The sequence below is a fragment of the Bos grunniens genome, chromosome 10 (assembly GCF_055505025.1).
Source record: "Bos grunniens cultivar Pamir isolate PY7600 chromosome 10, Bosgru_T2T1.0, whole genome shotgun sequence".
NCBI lineage: Eukaryota > Metazoa > Chordata > Mammalia > Artiodactyla > Bovidae > Bos > Bos grunniens.
The window spans coordinates 71,836,153-71,853,366 of record NC_141174.1 but is presented as its reverse complement, the minus strand read 5'-3'; the positions used below and the strand labels follow the sequence as shown (position 1 = coordinate 71,853,366).

At 35.7% G+C, this 17,214-nt stretch overlaps 1 long non-coding RNA gene across 1 annotated transcript in view; it reads left to right on the top strand.

Moving 5' to 3' along the window:
• Positions 1-16,263, top strand: part of LOC147364806 (uncharacterized) — a 120,238-nt gene extending 103,975 nt beyond the window's left edge. The window contains exon 5 of the long non-coding RNA XR_015135019.1: positions 15,636-16,263. This is a non-coding gene — a long non-coding RNA (uncharacterized LOC147364806). The remainder of the gene's footprint in view (positions 1-15,635) is intronic.
• Positions 16,264-17,214: the final 951 nt, after the last annotated feature.

The following is a 17,214-nucleotide window of genomic DNA, read 5'->3' as shown; positions in this document are numbered from 1 at the left end:
TTTATAATATAATTTTTTAAACCTATTATTTTTTTCTACATTTATTCCTTTGTTGGCTTTTCCTACTGTTCTTTTCCTCTTGCAGTTAATCTTTAATGTATATAAATCTTCTTTATCTACCTATATTTAACTTTAAATATCTATTCTTTATTTCTTTCCTCTATTTCCTTTCCTCTCAACATATTTGTTACCTTTGTTTTCATTGCTTTATTCCCCACTTGGCACCTTGCTTTAGTTTTGTTTTCCAGTTTGTGTTTTAGTTCTTAACTGGTAGATATAATTTTTGATTTCCTTTGTTTGCTGCATTAATCTACTATAGTTCATTTTTGTTGGACTGTTTCAATTTTGCTTATGGGTGTATATGTTTATATTCCATTATTTTAAGTATTGTTTGCCCAATTTTCTAACTTCCATTTGTCTGGGGTTTATCTTTGGTTTCCTGTTTTTGGGTATTTGTTTTAATCTCACTTAATGCCATAACAAACCACTTTGTTATGGTTTTGGCCCTGACCAAGGATCAACCCCTAAGCCTTTGGAGTGAGAGCATTGACTCCAAACAAAACAAAACAAAAAACTTAGCACAAATCTCACCCTATACAAAGCTTACACAAACAACTGGACCAACCTTAGGAGGGCAGAAACCAAAAGGAAGAAAGAATTCAACCTTGAAACCTGGGAAAAGGAGACCTCAAACACAGTAAGTTAATAAAAAATAATGAAATGGCAGAGCAATACTACAGAAATGAAGGAACAAACTAGAAACACAGAAGTCAAAATAAATGAAGAGGAAATAGGCAAACTACCTGAAAAAGAATTCAGAATAATGATAGTAAAGATGAACAAAACCCTTGAAAACAGAATGGAGAAAATGCAAGAATCAATTACAAAGACCTTGAAGAATTAAAGAATAAACATACAAAGACAAAGAACATAATTACTTAAATTAAAAATACTGTAGAAGGAATCAATAGCAGAATATCTGAAGCAGAAGGATGAATCAGTGAGCTGAAAGATAAAATGGTGGAAATAACTGCTGAAGAGCAGAATAAAGTGAAAAGAATGAAAAGAACTGAGGATAGTTTCAGAGACCTCTGGGATAATATCAAACATACCAACATTCAAATTATAGGGGTCCCAGAAGAAGAAGATAAAAAGAAAGTGTATGAGAAAAATTTTGAAGAGATTATAGTTGAAAATTTCCCCAACATGGGAAAGGAAATAGTCAATCAAGTCCAAGAGGTGCAAAGTGTCCCATACAGAATAAACCCAATGTGAAACATGCCAAGACACATACTAATCAAACTAAAAAAGATTAAACTCAAAGAAAGAATAATAAAAACAGCAAGGGAAAAGCAACAAGTACCATACAAGGGAAACCCCATACACTTAACAGCTGATCTTTCCTCAGAAACTCTGCAGGCCAGAAGGGAATGGCAGGATATATTTAAAGTATTGAAAGGGAAGAATCTACAACCGAGATTACTGTACCCAGCAAGAAACTGTTAACACTGATGGAGAAATAAAAAGCTTTTCAGACAAGCAAAAGTTAAGAGAGTTCAATACCACCAAACCAGCTTTACAACAAATGTTAAAGGGACTTATATAGTCAAGAAATACAAGGGAAGAAAAAGATCTACAAAATCAACCCTAAACAATTAAGAAAATGGCAATAGGAACATATATATCAATAATTACTTAAATGCAAACAGATTAAATGATCCAACCAAAAGACACAGGCTGGGTGAATGGATACAAAAACAAGACCCATATATATGTTGTCTACAAGAAACCCACTTCGGACCTAAAGACACATATAGACTGGAAGTCAGAGGATGGAAAAATATATTCTATGAAAATGGGAAGCAAAAGAAAGCTGGAGTAGCAATCCTCATATCAGACAAAAAAGACCTTAAAATAAAGATTATGAGAGATAAGAAAGGGCACTACATAATGATCAAGGGATCAATCCAAGAGGAAGACATAACAATTGTAAATATCTATGCACCCAACACAGGAGCACCTCAATACATAAGACAAACACTAACAATAACACAATAATAGTAGGAAACTTTAATACCCAACTCACACCAATGGACAGATTATCAAAACAGAAAATTAATAAGGAAACACGGGTCTTAGATGGATCTCATTGATATCTTCAGTACATTTCCATCCAAGTGCAGAATACAGCTTCTTCTCAAGTGCACATGGAACATTCTTCAGGATAGACCACATCTTGGGTCACAGATGGAACCTCCATAAACTTAAGAAAATTGAAATTGTATCAAGCATCTTCTCCGACCACAATGCTATGAGACTAGATATCAATTACAAGAAAAAGAATGTAAAAACACAAACACATGGAGATTAAACAATATGTTTCTAAATAACCAACAGGTAACTGAAGAAATCAAAAAAATTCTAGAAACAAATTACAGTGAAAACACGACAACTCAAAACCTATGGGATGCAGCAAAAGCAGTTCTAAGATGGAAGTTTATAGCAACACAATCCTACCTCAAGAAACAAGAAAAACATTGAATAGACAATATAACTTTACACCTAAAACAACTGGAAAAAAAACAACCCCCCCCCCCGATTAGTAGAAGGAAAGAAATCATAAAGATCCAAGCAGAAATAAATGAGAAAGAAATGAAAGAAACAATAGTAAAGATTAATAAAACTAAAATCTGTTTTTTTAAGAAGATAAACAAAATTGAGAAACCTTTAGCCAGACTTATCATGAAAAAAAGTAGAGAAGAATCTAATCAACAAATGGAGAAAGAAATTAGAAACAAATAACAAATCAACAAATTAGAAATGAAAATGGAGAGGTTATAACAGGCAATGCAGAAATACAAAGGATTAATAGACTATTATGAACAACTATATGGCAATAAAATGGATAACCTGGAAGAAGTGGACAGATTCTTAGAAAAGGTCAATCTTCCAAGACTGAACCGGGAAGAAATAGAAATTATGACCAACCCAATTACAAGGACTGATATTGAAGCTTTGATTAAAAAAAAAATCTCCCTAAAAACAAAAGCCCAGGACCAGATAGCTTCACAGGAGAATTCTATCAAACATTTAGAGAAGAGCTAATGCCTATCCTTCTAAAACTCTTTCAAAAAATTGCAGAGGAAGGAACATTTCCAAATTCATTCTACAAGGCCACCATCACCCTAATACCAAAACCAGACAAAGACAACACAAAAAAAGAAAACTATAGGCTGATATCACTGATGAACATAGACACAAAAATTCTCAATAAAGTTTTGGCAAACAGAATTCAGCAACACATCAAAAAACTCATACACCATGACCAAATTGGGTTTATTCCACGGATGCAAAGATTCTTCAATATATGCAAATCAATCAATGTGATACACCATATTAACAAATGCATAGAAAAAGACTTTGACAAAATTCATCACCCATTTATGATTAAAACTCTTCAATAAATGGGCTTAGAAGGAACCTACCTCAACATAGTAAAGGCCATGTATGATAAGCCTACAGCAAGCATTATTTTCAATGGTGAAAAACTGAAAGCATTCCCCCTAAGATCAGGAACAAGATAAGGGTTCCACTTTCACCACTATTATTCAACATAGTTTTGGAAGTCCTAGCTACAACAGTCAGAGAAGAAAAAGAAATAAAAGGAATCCAGATCGGAAAAGAAGTAATGCTCTCATTGTTTGCAGATGACATGATGTTGTACATAGAAAACCCTAAAGATAGTATCAGAAAATTACTAGAGCTAATCAGTAAATTTAGCAAAGTTGCAGGATACAAAATCAATGCACAGAAATCACTTGCATTTCTATATACTAATAATGAAAAATCAGAAAGAGAAATTAAGGAATCAATCCCATTCACCATTGCAACAAAAACAATAAAATATCTCAGAATAAACTTACCTAAGGAGACAAAATAACTGTACACAGAATGTTATAAGACACTGATGAAAGAAATCAAAGCCGACATAAACAGATAGAGAAATATTCCATGTTCCTGGGTAGGAAGAATCAATTATGTGAAAATGACTATACTACCAAATGCAATCTACAGATTCAATGCAATCTCTATCAAATCACCAATGGCATTTTTCACAAAACTAGAACAAAAAATTTTGCAATTCATATGGAAACACAAAAGACCCTGAAGAGCCAAAGCAGTCTTGAGAAAGAAGAATGGAGCTGGAGGAATCAACCTTCCTGACTTCAGAATATACCACAAAGTTACAGTCATCAAGATAGTGTGGTACTGGCACAAAAACAGGAATAGAGACCAATGTAACAAGATAGAAAACCCAGAAATAAACCCATGCACCTATGGGTACCTTATTTTTGACAAAGGAGCAAGACTATACACTGGGGAAAAGACAGCCTCTTCAATAAATGGTGCTGGGAAAACTGGACAGCTACATGTAAAAGAATGAAATTAGAATACTTCCTAACACCATACACAAAGATAAACTCAAAATGGATAAAAGTCCTAAACGTAAGACCAGAAACTATAAAACTCTTAGAGGAAAAAATAGGCAGAACACTTGATGACATAAATCAAAACAAGATCCTCTATGACCCACCTCCTAGAGCAATGGAAATAAAAACAAAAGTTTTTATTATACTTAAAAGCCTTTGCACAGCAAAAGAAATTATAAGCAAGGTGAAGAGACAACCCTCAGAATGGGAGAAAATAATAGCAAATGAAACAACTGACAAAGGATTAATTTCCAAAATATACAAGCAGGTCATACAACTCAATACCAGAAAAGTAACCCAATCAAAAAGTGGGAAAAGACCTAAACAGACATTTTTCCAAAGAAGACATGCAGATGGCTAACAAACACATGAAAAGATGCTCAACATCGCTCCTTATCAGAGAAATGCAAATCAAAACTACAATGAGATATTACCTCACAGCAGTCAGCATGGCTAACATCAAAAAGTCTATAAACAGTAAATGCTGGAGAGGGTGTGGAGAAAAGAGAATGCTCTTGTACTGTTGGTGGGAATGTAAATTCATACAGCCACTATGGAAGACAGTATGGAGATTCCTTAAAAAACTAGGAATAAAACCACCATATGACCCAGCAATCCCACTCCTAGGCATATACCCTGAGAAAATCAAAATTGAAAAAGACATGTATCCCAATGCTAATTACAGCACTATTTACAATAGCTAGAACATGGAAGCAACCTAGATGTCCATGGTCAGATGAATGGATAAAGAAGCTGTGGTACATATACACAATAGAATATTACTCAGCCATAAAAAAGGAATGCATTTGACTCAGTTCTAATGAGGTGGATGAACCTAGAGCCTATTATACAGAGTGAAATAAGTCAGAAAGAGAAAGATAAATATTGTATTCTAACACATATATACGGAATCTAGAAAAATGGTACTGAAGAATTTATCTACAGGGCAGCAATGGAGAAACAGACATAGAAAATAGACTTATGGACATGGGGAGAGGGGACGAGAGGGTGAGATGTATGGAAAGAGTAACATGTAAACTTATATTACTGTATGTTAAATAGATAGCCAGTGGGAATTTGCTGTATGACTCAGGAAACTCAAACAGGGGCTCTGTATCAGTCTAAAGGAGTGGAATGGGGATGGAGATGGGAGGGAGTTTCAAAGGGGAGGGGATATATGAAACCAGTCCATTCTGAAGGAGATCAGCCCTGGGATTTCTTTGGAAGGACTGATGTTAAAGCTGAAACTCCAGTACTTTGGCCACCTCATGCGAAGAGTTGACTCATTGGAAAAGACTCTGATGCTGGGAGGGATTGGGGGCAGGAGGAGAAGGGGATGACAGAGGATGAGATGGCTGGATGGCATCACAGACTCGATGGATGTGAGTCTGAGTGAACTCCGGGAATTGGTGATGGACAGGGAGGCCTGGCGTGCTGCGACTTATGGGGTCGCAAAGAGTCAGACACGACTGAGCAACTGAACTGAACTGAACTGATGGCTGATTCATATTGAGGTTTGATAGAAAACAACAAAATTCTGTAAAGCAATTACCCTTCAATTAAACAAATATATTTTTTAAAAAGTGCTTTGGTGTTGGAACTCTCTCTCTTAGCTGACACTATCTCTATGAAAGAGTAAAAATTAGTGGAAGAAATTGTAACCTTAAAGTCCTACAGGATTTTAAATTGCTCTCTTAATTAAGGTTTGTTTAAACTCTCTAATGGTGTTAAATATATATTTTTTGAGTTTTGAATTCTTGGAAATTAGAAACCAGAAAACAAAATTAATCAGAATGCTCCTTTCCTTTATCACAAATAAAGTACGATGAGATAAGTTTTAAAACGTTTTTCTGTTTAAAAATTAAGCCCTAAATTTCATTATAGGTAGTATATACCTGACCTAAATTTAAGTAACTATATAGCATAGAAAGAACCATGATCTAGGAATCAGATTCAAGCCCCAGATTAGTATATGACTTTGGCAAACCATTCAATCGTCCCTAATACCATTACATTTCTAGTATTACTTGCCCTAGCTACCTTACAGGAAGTGAGATACTATAAGTTTAAAGCATACATTATAAACTAAATTACTATTCAGGAGAAATGTATAACTCAAGAAGGATTCTGAAATATTCCATAGCATTATAATATCTGAAAGTAAAATGTCCCCGAAATTCTTTCGTTTTCTCATTTGGAATCATATAAGTGTGGTGTGTGTGTGTGTGTGTATGTGTGTATCATAGCCTGTTCATCACTGGCTTAAAAATTTCAGAAGAACTCAGATTTTCACAATAACTACAGATATTAAATTGTAGGTAAATTATTTAAGCCTATTTTTTCAAAGTTAAGAAGTGAAAGAGATTTACTTATTTGATTGTAGATATCTAGAAATAAAAAATAAGCAAAATTATTGTAAGCCTTAGAGTTAAGGTTCGGGTTGATCTTTTTAATATTGCAAGAAGCCCACACATCATTAATCACTTAGAAGGGGCCCCAGGTCACGGTAAATGGATGGCCTAATAATCAGACGAGATGTTTGCTATTTACAAATTATTGTCAGTGACTAGAATGAGAAGATGACAATTCAATAACTAATACTTATTAACTGGACTCTTTATTTTTTTAATGTTAATCAAGAACATAAGAAGTAGGAAGGTAAACTGGAAGCGTAATACATATAATTATACAAAGACAGGAACAATCCCAGTAAAAGATGTGTTCATTAAAAATAACACAACTATCATTATGTATGAGTTCTTCTGTAGTTGGGTATATTGTTTCTGCTTGTCTTAACTGTGTGTATGCAACCCCAAAATGGACTCAAAATCTTTTTTTTTATTCTAATGGAGGCAGGAAAATAGTGCTGATGCGAGTATATAGAAAGCATGAAGAGGATGAGCATGAAGGGACTGAGCAAAATGGAATGCTAGAGGAGCATGCACATGTTGAAACAGAATAGAAAATAGAATATTTTAAAAAATGGAGAACAGGAGGAAAACGGCAAGAGGTTGAGAGGAAACACGATAGGGATATAGTCAATGCAAACAATTCTGGTAATAAAAGAGGGTTTGAGGCCAAGGACATAATCAGATATAAAGCATATCTGGTAGTACTGTGCTTTGTCTCCAGCCAACAAACTGTGATATAGAATAACTCGAGAAATTTGCAGTGTGGTATTCAGCATGGAGAATGGTCTGCTTTCATAGAAGCCTTGTCTCCTGATATTAGAATGCTATTGGAAAAGTTGGGAAAATATTGGAGAACACAATGAATTGAAAAGCAAACATTAGCATTGGCCCAGAAGCCATCTGATGAACAAAATTAAAGGAAGTGTTTTCGATATATAGTGAGTCCAGGGGTCCTGGGTAGGCCTGAACAAGCATGGGGTACGGAAGAGGGAGACAAAGGGAAATGGCAAGATAGGGAGATAGAGACAATAAGCAACCATTCTGATGTTCTTAACTTTCTCTAGGATAGTGAGGTAAAATGGAACTTGTGCACCCACAAAAAACAAATGATATGGATTCAAATTCCACTTTTGGTCTTGGAGAGAGATGGGCATGGCCACTTGAGAAAAGCAGTGATGTCAGAGTAAAAAAGCTATGTTTACATCCTAGCCCAATCATGAACTAGCTAAGTAAGATCTGTTATAACACAAGTTGTTCATTTAATTGGTTTCTTGATCTTTAAAATGAAGATATTCACAGTACCAACCCCTAAATTATGTGAGAATTAAAAAGAAAGCCCATGAAATAGTCATAGTATTTATGTTGAGGGTTACTGTTGGCTGAACTACTATTAAAACTAACTACTGAATCTTAAGAAAATCCTTGAAACTGTGTCCATCTTGAATGTCTAATATATACAATGAAAATGATATTAATACATCCATGGTCTGGAGGGAGACCTAAAAGAGCCCCTGATGCAAAGTGTCTGACATACTGAAGACTTAAAGTAAGTAGTAGCTATCATTATTTTTAAATCCACTGGTTTCAAAACAACCCATTCCAATTTGTTCAGATAATAAAACTATGTCTAGAATGACTGATTTATTTTTTAGTTTATATGCTTGATGCATTTTATAATCAGAATGGATCCCACACAGATTGACAATGATATTTATATTTTTCTTAGGAAAAGCTCTGAAAATAAATAGTTTCTGAGGGTCATTAGATCACCAAAATTCTGTTTGTCTGTCAAATTAGCTTTAATCCTGCTTTTTCATCTTCAAAATTCTATCTACCTCTTTTTAGACATCATCATGTCTTCTGCTAGTAAAAAGACATATGTAGGTGCCTCTGGGAAATAGTTCTGGATATACCAAGAGTTTTAAGATTTGTTCTCTGAAAGAATAGATGGAAAAGACAAGTTGTTTATTTTAAAAATACTGCCAGATTTACATTTATCCTTGTTTCCTTCATATTGCCATCATTTTTTCATATGGTATTCATATGAATACACTCAGCTAGCACCATGCTGAGTGCTTAGAAGTCATGAAGTAAGTAGTTATTCATTCGGGTGTTTAAAAACATAAGACTGAGTTTTCCTTACAATATTTTCTATTTAATTGTATTCAAACACCCACATCAGCCATGTTTTCACAAAGAGATTTCGAGTAGGTACTTAACTAGAAGCTACATTATTATAATTGATTTCCAAATGTTAAAAAATGCACACACAAATTTAAATGGTTATAATTAGAGAAAAATATAATCCAGTCTTTTTTATTGGGGATCCATATTGCTGTCATTATAAATGTCACTTTTCAGCACCATGTCTCTTACCAAACAGAACTCAGTTTGAAATGCCAGTTTTTGTGAAAAACTTTATCCATTTGTCCAAATGGTATTTGGACAAGAGAAGAAGTTTTTCTCTTTGGGTTCATTTTCAGGTTGTTAGCCTAACCTAAAATAGAGCTTCTTTAAAAGTCTGCCCGAATGTTTACTTAAAACAGAGAAAGGACAGCTGAGTGTTGAGTGGTAGTGTTACATTGAGTGAAGACACGACTGTAAATAACTCTGCAGTTTGGAAATGAATGATGCTTTTGACAGAGACGGTTATGTCGTATTGACAACATTGATGTCAAACATAGAGTGAAAATATGAGATTGACTATCAGCATTTTCCACCAGTGATCACTTGAAATAGCTTCTCTGAGATAAAGGAACAGTAACAAATGCATTCTTTATGCTCCCTCTGCTAACACCCTCTTCCTTCCCTCAGAGCTAGCTTAGTCCGGTTCCTTTTAGAGGGGAAAGGGACCCAGTGTTCACACTTCATCAAAGGAGGATCAAATACTCTTAGCTGTTTCTTTTTAAGTTAATCATTTCCAGGGCATCATTAGTCACTTTCCCCGCCTAAACAAGGGAAGCCAAAGTGTGCAAGAAAAGAAATCAAGCCCTGAACTTCAATAGAAACAATTACAAATTCCAAGGTAGACCTGACATATCTGAAATAGGGTCTTTGTAATGAAAACCTCACATAGGGCTCTTAGCAGCCTTCAAAGTCATTGTTCACATAACTGCTAAATACTGGCTTACATTTCTGGGATGGAGAATATTCTACGGACGTTTTCCTTGAAATAATGTCACATATTGGAGAGTCTTGATGAGGGAATAATTTCTTCCATATCTATCTCTCCACTCCATTTATTTGTTGTATTATTGAGGCTCTTTGACAGGTATTTTTATTCAATGGAAATTATACTCTTAATATGCACTAAAAGTGCTTGCATTCTTTAATATTCATACTTAGGCATGCAACATCATTTTAATATTTATTAAATATAGTATACAGCATAAGAGTTAGCAGACAATATTTACATTCTGGAATTAAATAATATACTATGCATAAGATCTGTGAGTCACTAAATCTGGATTTGGTCAGAAGAATTTAGAGAGGAATTTGTTAGGGCACAGAATGTCTGTTTGGAAAATGTTTGCCCTCTCAGAACACTCTTAGAAGTTACAATGGGATGTTTATCTTGGCATACAGCAGTGTTGCTTACACCCTTGAGTAAATCCTGCCATTATAGCTTTACACGTTGCCATACTGCAGTGATGCGGGCTGTCTATAGAAATCACAGTTCTTAAATATGACCTTTCTATTCAGGGTGGGAAGATGGATCAGTGACTTTTGTTTTGAAAAACAAATGGAGTGAGCTTTCTGTAAAAGATCCATGACTTTTCTCATGGCAAAGAAAGTAGCCGGTACATGATCCTAGAGCCAAACTGTTTAAAGCAACTACCCCTCTGTGAAATACATGTCAGTTTTTAAGGCTCAAAACTGAGTGAGAGATTATGAATTCATTGTTAGAATCACTTACATAGAGATATTTTCTTCATAAAGCAAAAAATAAAAGCCATCAAAGGGGAGGAATCTAAGAACACATTTTAATTTAAAAAACTAAAGTAATTCATTAACTACATGACAATAGTTGATACATTATTGAAAAAATGCTTTGAAGTATAATTTAATAATTCACATTTCAACTGGGTTCTACAAATCTGAATGTGTATTATTTTCACTATGATATCTTAATTTCTCCCTCATAGGAGACCAATGAGCAGAATAAGATAGTTCTTAGTATACAAATCATCTTCTTATAGACCTGGTATATTTATTTTCATTTCTGCAGAAGTATGTATTATTAAGATTTTGTATTAGTCACTATAGAATACATACTTTTGTAAGACCTATCTCATTATGCAGTAATTTGGGAGACAGTTCATTACTGTGGACTTTATAACATCATCTCTGGTCCCTATGTCTCAGCTTCCTTTCTGCTAAATGATAGAACTGAACTAGCTCATGTCCAGAGCTCTAAGACTTCATCAATCGATGATCCTTAATCAGAGAAGTAATTTGGTATGTATTCTCGTATAAACGTTCTTTTCTTTTAAGTTAATTTTTCATTAGGTATGTTATAATTTTATTTAATTTGTTTTCAGAGAGCTAATATAGTTCCTCTATTGATCAAGGCATTTTACACTATTGCCTGTGTAGAACTGTCTCCACTGAGTTTAAATGATTTTGTTCATGTTCACAGAGTACTAGAAAATTTTATGTACACCTCATATGTGATTCTTTCAACATCTTCACTGAATCCTAGTAGGTCAGAGTGCAGAAGAGGTTTTGTATTTATTCAGATTTAGAAAATGGGTGTATATATATACTATTTTAGTGAAAACAATTTTTTTAATTGAAGGATAATTGCTTTATAGAATTGTGTTGGTTTCTGCCAAACATCAATATGAATCAGCCATAGGCATGCATATGTCCCCTCCCTCTAAACCTCCCTCCCACCTCCCTCCCATCCCACCATTCTAGGTTGTTACAGAGCCCCGGTCTGAGTCCCCTGAGTCACACAGCAAATTTCCATTGGCTACTTATTTTACATATGGTAATGTAAGTTTCCATGTTATTCTCTCCACGCATCCCACCCTCTTCTTCCACACCAACCCCCCAGCAATGTGTCCATAGTCTGTTCTCTATGTCTGTGTCTGAACTGCTACATACAGTTTCATCAGAACCATCTTGCTAGATTCCGTATATATGTGTTAGTATAAAATATTTGTTTTTCTCTTTCTGACTTATTTTGCTATGTATAATAGGCTCTAGGTTCATCCACCTCATTAGAACTGACTCAAATACATTCCTTTTTATGGCTGAGTAATATTCCATTGTATATATGTACCACAGCTTCTTTATCCATTCATTTGTTGATGGACATCAAGGTTGCTTCCAAGTTCTAGTTATTGTAAATAGTGCTGCAGTGAATATTAGGGTATATGTGTCTTTTTCAATTTTGTTTTCCTCAATCCTAGTAGAGGGATTGTTGGGTCATTTGGTGGTTTTATTCTTAGTTTTTTAAGGAATCTCCACACTATCTTCCTTAGTGGTTGTATAAATTTATATTCCATTGACAGTGCAAGAGAGTTCCCTTTTCTTTACACCCGCTCCAGCATTTATTGTTTGTAGATTTTTTGATGATGGCCATTCTGACTGCCGTGAGGTGATAGCTCATTGTAGTTTTGATTTGCATTTCTCTGATAATGAGCAGTGTTTGACATCTTCTCATGTGTTTATTAGCTATCTTTATGTCTTCTTTGGAGAAATGTCTGTTTATGTCTTTTGCCCACTTTTTGATTGGGTTGTTTGTTTTTCTGTTATTGAGTTGCATCAACTGCTTGCATATTTTAGAGATTAATCCTTTGTTGGTTGTTTCATTTGCTATTATTTTTCTCCCATTCTGAGGGTTGATTTTTCACCTTGTTTATAGTTTCCTTTGCTGTGCAAAAGCTTTTAAGTTTAATTGGGTCCCACTGTTTGTTTTTGTTTTTATTTCCATTACTCCAGGAAGTGGGTCATAGAGGATCTTGCTGTGATTTATATCAAAGAGTGTTCTGCCTATGTTTTCCTTTAAGAGTTTTATAGTTTCTGGTCTTAAGTTTAGGTCTTTAATCCATTTGAGTTTATATTTGTGTATGGTGTTAGGAATATTCTAATTTCCTTCTTTTACACATAGTGTTTTCCCAGCACTACTGATTGAAGAGGCTTTCATTGCCCCATTGTGTATTCTTGCCTCTTTTGTCAAAGATAAGATGCCCATGCTGCTGCTGCCAAGTCGCTGCAGTCATGTCCGACTCTGTGCGACCCCATGGACTGCAGCCTACCATCCGTCCATGGGATTCTCCAGGCAAGAACACTGGAGTGGGTTGCCATTTCTAGGTGGATTAAAAGGCCTTGATGGCTATTTCTCTCTCCTCTGTTCTTATTTTTTTAAGGATATTAGAGAACACCCACAGTGGGATCCAGAGCTGTGCTGGAATATACGTTACTAAGTGGAGGATATGTTTTCTTGCCCACATGCTCACTATTTAATGGGGACTGTATGCACTAACAAATGAATGTACAAATAAATTTGTAATTAAATTAAAAATGAAAGTGGGAAGATACAAAAAACAAGGAAATATCGTAGTGGAAATGATTTATATAATGGAAGAAGGTGATCTTAAGTGGACTCTGAAAGAGTATAAGTTAGCCAACCAGAGGACCTAAGAGAGTATACTATATTCAGAGGGAACAGAATGTGCAAGGACCCTAAAGCAGAAGATAACGGGTGCTTGCAAGGTGGCTAGTAATAACATGAGATGAGTTTTAAGTAAGTATAATTACAGGATTTATATTTAAAAGGGGGGTAACCATATAATTTATTGTCCAAAATGGGGCCCTTTGGATAATGAAAGTAGTTACTGCTAATAATTAAGCTAGAATAAATCAGGACTTGCTCCAAGAAAATTAGTGCAAATTGTTATCTACTTAAAGATAAAATGAAGACACATCCTTTAGACAGGGGAATAATAAAATCTGATTTATGTTTTTGACAGATCAGTCTGTCTACTCTGTGCAGAGTGGCTTAGAGGAAAGCAAAAAAAGGAAGAATACCCTTGTAGTAGTCTAATGAGGATAATAAAACTTGGGCAAATTTGAGGCATAATTTGGCAGTAGGATTAACAGAAGTTGATGATGGATTGAATGTAGGTATGGAGAGGACGCCCCTACAATTTGGCTCAGTGGTAAAGAATCCAACTGCCAATGCAGGAGACAAAGGAGACATGGGTTCAATATCTGGGTGGAAAAGATCCCCTGGAGTAGGAAATGACAACCCACTCCAGTGTTCTTGCCTAGAAAATTACATGGACAGAGGCACCTGGTGGGCTTCAATCATGGGGTTGCAAAGAGTTGGACACCACTGAGTGACTGAGCATCCATGCATGAATGCATGCATGCATGCAGGGAGAGGAAGGGGGTTGTCAGATGACTTCCAGGTTTGCATTTGTATAACTGAATAACTTTGTTATTCAGTTGTGTAATTTGTGTACAATTTGTGTAACTTAATTTGTATAACTTCCATTTGGAAGTGGCACTTATTAAGGTGTAGAAAATTAAAGAAGCAACAGATTTGGGCCAGAAGTGGGGAAATAAGAGATTATTTTGGGAATCCTAAATGTGGGATATCTGATGAGCCTCCAAATGGAGAAAACATGTTTAAGCTGTACTTGGAATAGCAATCTACATTGTAGATAAAAGTCTAGGGATTGTAAACATTTTTATGCTATTTATAGCATAAGAATGTCTGAGATTACTAGGAAGGGATATCAAAGTGGAAAGAGAAGGTGGCCCAGGACTGAATCATGAGGAACATAAAAATTAAATGATAGGTAAAGAAGGGAGAAACAGCAAAACTTTTTAGACATTAAGGAGAAGCATTCTGTACACTTCTCAGGAGGCCTGAGAGGAATTAATGTTTTTGTCCCTCTTTCCTACCATGTTGATCTTGATAACACATTTCTATCACTTTAGCCTCTTTGCCTATCTTACTCTACAAAGTCTAGTGACACCCGTGTTCTTGGATCACCTCTCAACTGTGTGTGTGTTCAGTCACTCAGTTGTGTCAGACTCTTTGTGACCCCATGGACTGCAGCCCGCTAGGCCCCTCTGTCCATGGAATTTTCCAGGCAAGAATATTGGAGCAGGTTGCCATTTCCTTTTCTAGGAGGTCTTCCTGACCGAGGGATTGAACCCACGACTCCTGCATCGGCAGGTGTGTTCTTTACCATTTGTGCTACCTGAGAAGCCTGCTGCTGCTGCTGCTGCTAAGTTGCTTCAGTCGTGTCCGACTCTGTGCGACCCCATAGACGGCAACCTACTAATACACAAATACCCATCTCAGGCTCTGCTTTGGATCCAAAAAGGAAGAACCAAAGGGACAAAACAGGCAGGAGATGTACTATTACAGAAGCAAAGAGGCTTTTTTAGAAAGGGAGAAGTGCAAAAGAATTTTGAATGTAACTGAGAACTTTAGTAATACAAGAACTGGTTTGGTGATATAAATGGTTGGTGATCCAAGAAAGAGCTGGAATGGTGGGAATATAAGCGAGATTGCCTTGGGAAGTAATAGTGGTGAGCCTGGGTTTAATTTTTAAAAACGTTACTTGAAACACTGAAAAAGACAAAATTTTGAAAGAAATGTTACTTCCTCCTTTGTAACAAAAAGAAGGAGATGAGTAGATGACTGAAGATGCAGATTTAGTCATAAGAAATTGATGTGGTATTTATTATCTTGTTTCTATATTTCCAGTGAACCATGAAGTTGGGTTATCTACTCAGAACAAAAGGGAGTGGGACAATTGGAGGGGCATGGAGAAGGTATTGAATGGTGACCTTGGTGATGAGTGGAAGACTTCTTCAGTCTCTGTCGGAGGACCACTTGAGGCTGGTGACCACGAGTGAGCCATGATCACAATCTTCTCTGTTGTAACATTTTTGCCCAGCAGTACGTACTTCTGTGGATACCGCTCAGAGAAAATGCCTTGTTGGATTCACCACTGGAGTTTGCAAATTGAATATGATGGAAGGAGAAAGAGCTCAGAGGACATTTGCAAAACAGTCATCATAAGGAAGGGTTCTGGAACAAGAGTTATTGAAAGAGGGAAGTGAATTCCTGAGGAGGTTTGTTTCATAGAAGTGAAGCGATGAGGATAAAGGATTGGAGTTCTCCATGAGGACAGTGTCACAGTGGGAAAGCTCCAGAAGAATACAAAGTATAATAAGAGAAGAAGATCTTTAAAAGAATGGTTTTGCTTCTGGTATAGTTGTTGATGATGATCTCTGTTAGGAATATATTACATTTCTCTAAACTGCTACAAATTCTGTTCTGTGCTCTGATAGGGCTATGGAAGAGTAATATACATTTTATCTTAGAAAAAGTTTCCTGTACTTTTTACTTCTTTATCAAAGACACTCCTTTGAACCAGCCTTGAAAGATCACATTACCTGTTCCAGGAAAGCATCATGACTCTGATATGTTTTTCTAAGATTCTAGGAGCTGTACCTGTGTTCTTCTGCGCTACCCTGGGACTTCAGGGACAAATTAAGTTGAGGAGATTCTGGTACTGAACACAAATGGCATTGCTTCCTTCCAGGAATTTAAAATGTCCAAATTCAACAACATACCAGTTGTCATCTTATGTTCTTTGTATGCCAAACTCGGACAGCTGTATAACAATGTCATGGTGTTGTTATTTTCTTCTGGGCCTTCGTATAAATCTTTGCCTGAAATGGCTTCCTTCTATTATCTCATATTCTTCCTTCAAAAACTGTTCAAACATTATCTTCTGTGTGATATCCAACTTGACCATTCCAAACCTTCCACTTAGTTGGTTAGTTCACCATCCTCTGTGCCCAAATGCAATTTCATACTTTATTTTTTTGTAATACTCTGTTATAATAATTTATTTACATGACTGTCTGTTTACTTGACTGTGAGTTTTTGAAGGCAGGGAACATGTTTATTCATCTCTGTATTCCTAATGCCTAGCCCAATTCCTGGCATATTTTAGGTGTTAAGCAAATATTTGTTTTAAAAAAATTAAGAAATGAACTGATGAATTCCATTTACCTTTTTATAAAGCATTCAGCCGTCACTAGCAACCATCACAATACTAAATGGCATACACATAAATAAGCTTGTTTACTGACTCTTCCGTTGTTGACTGTCAGAAGAAAAGTGTCACCAAACACATTTTCATAATGAAGCAGATCTATAATCTGGAATTTCATTAATATAATTCCTGTGCTGTATGGACTGAGCATGATTTTAGGAGGTGGAGAGAAGGACAAGAAACTGCCGTACTTCCCAATTAATGAGAGGACTGAGG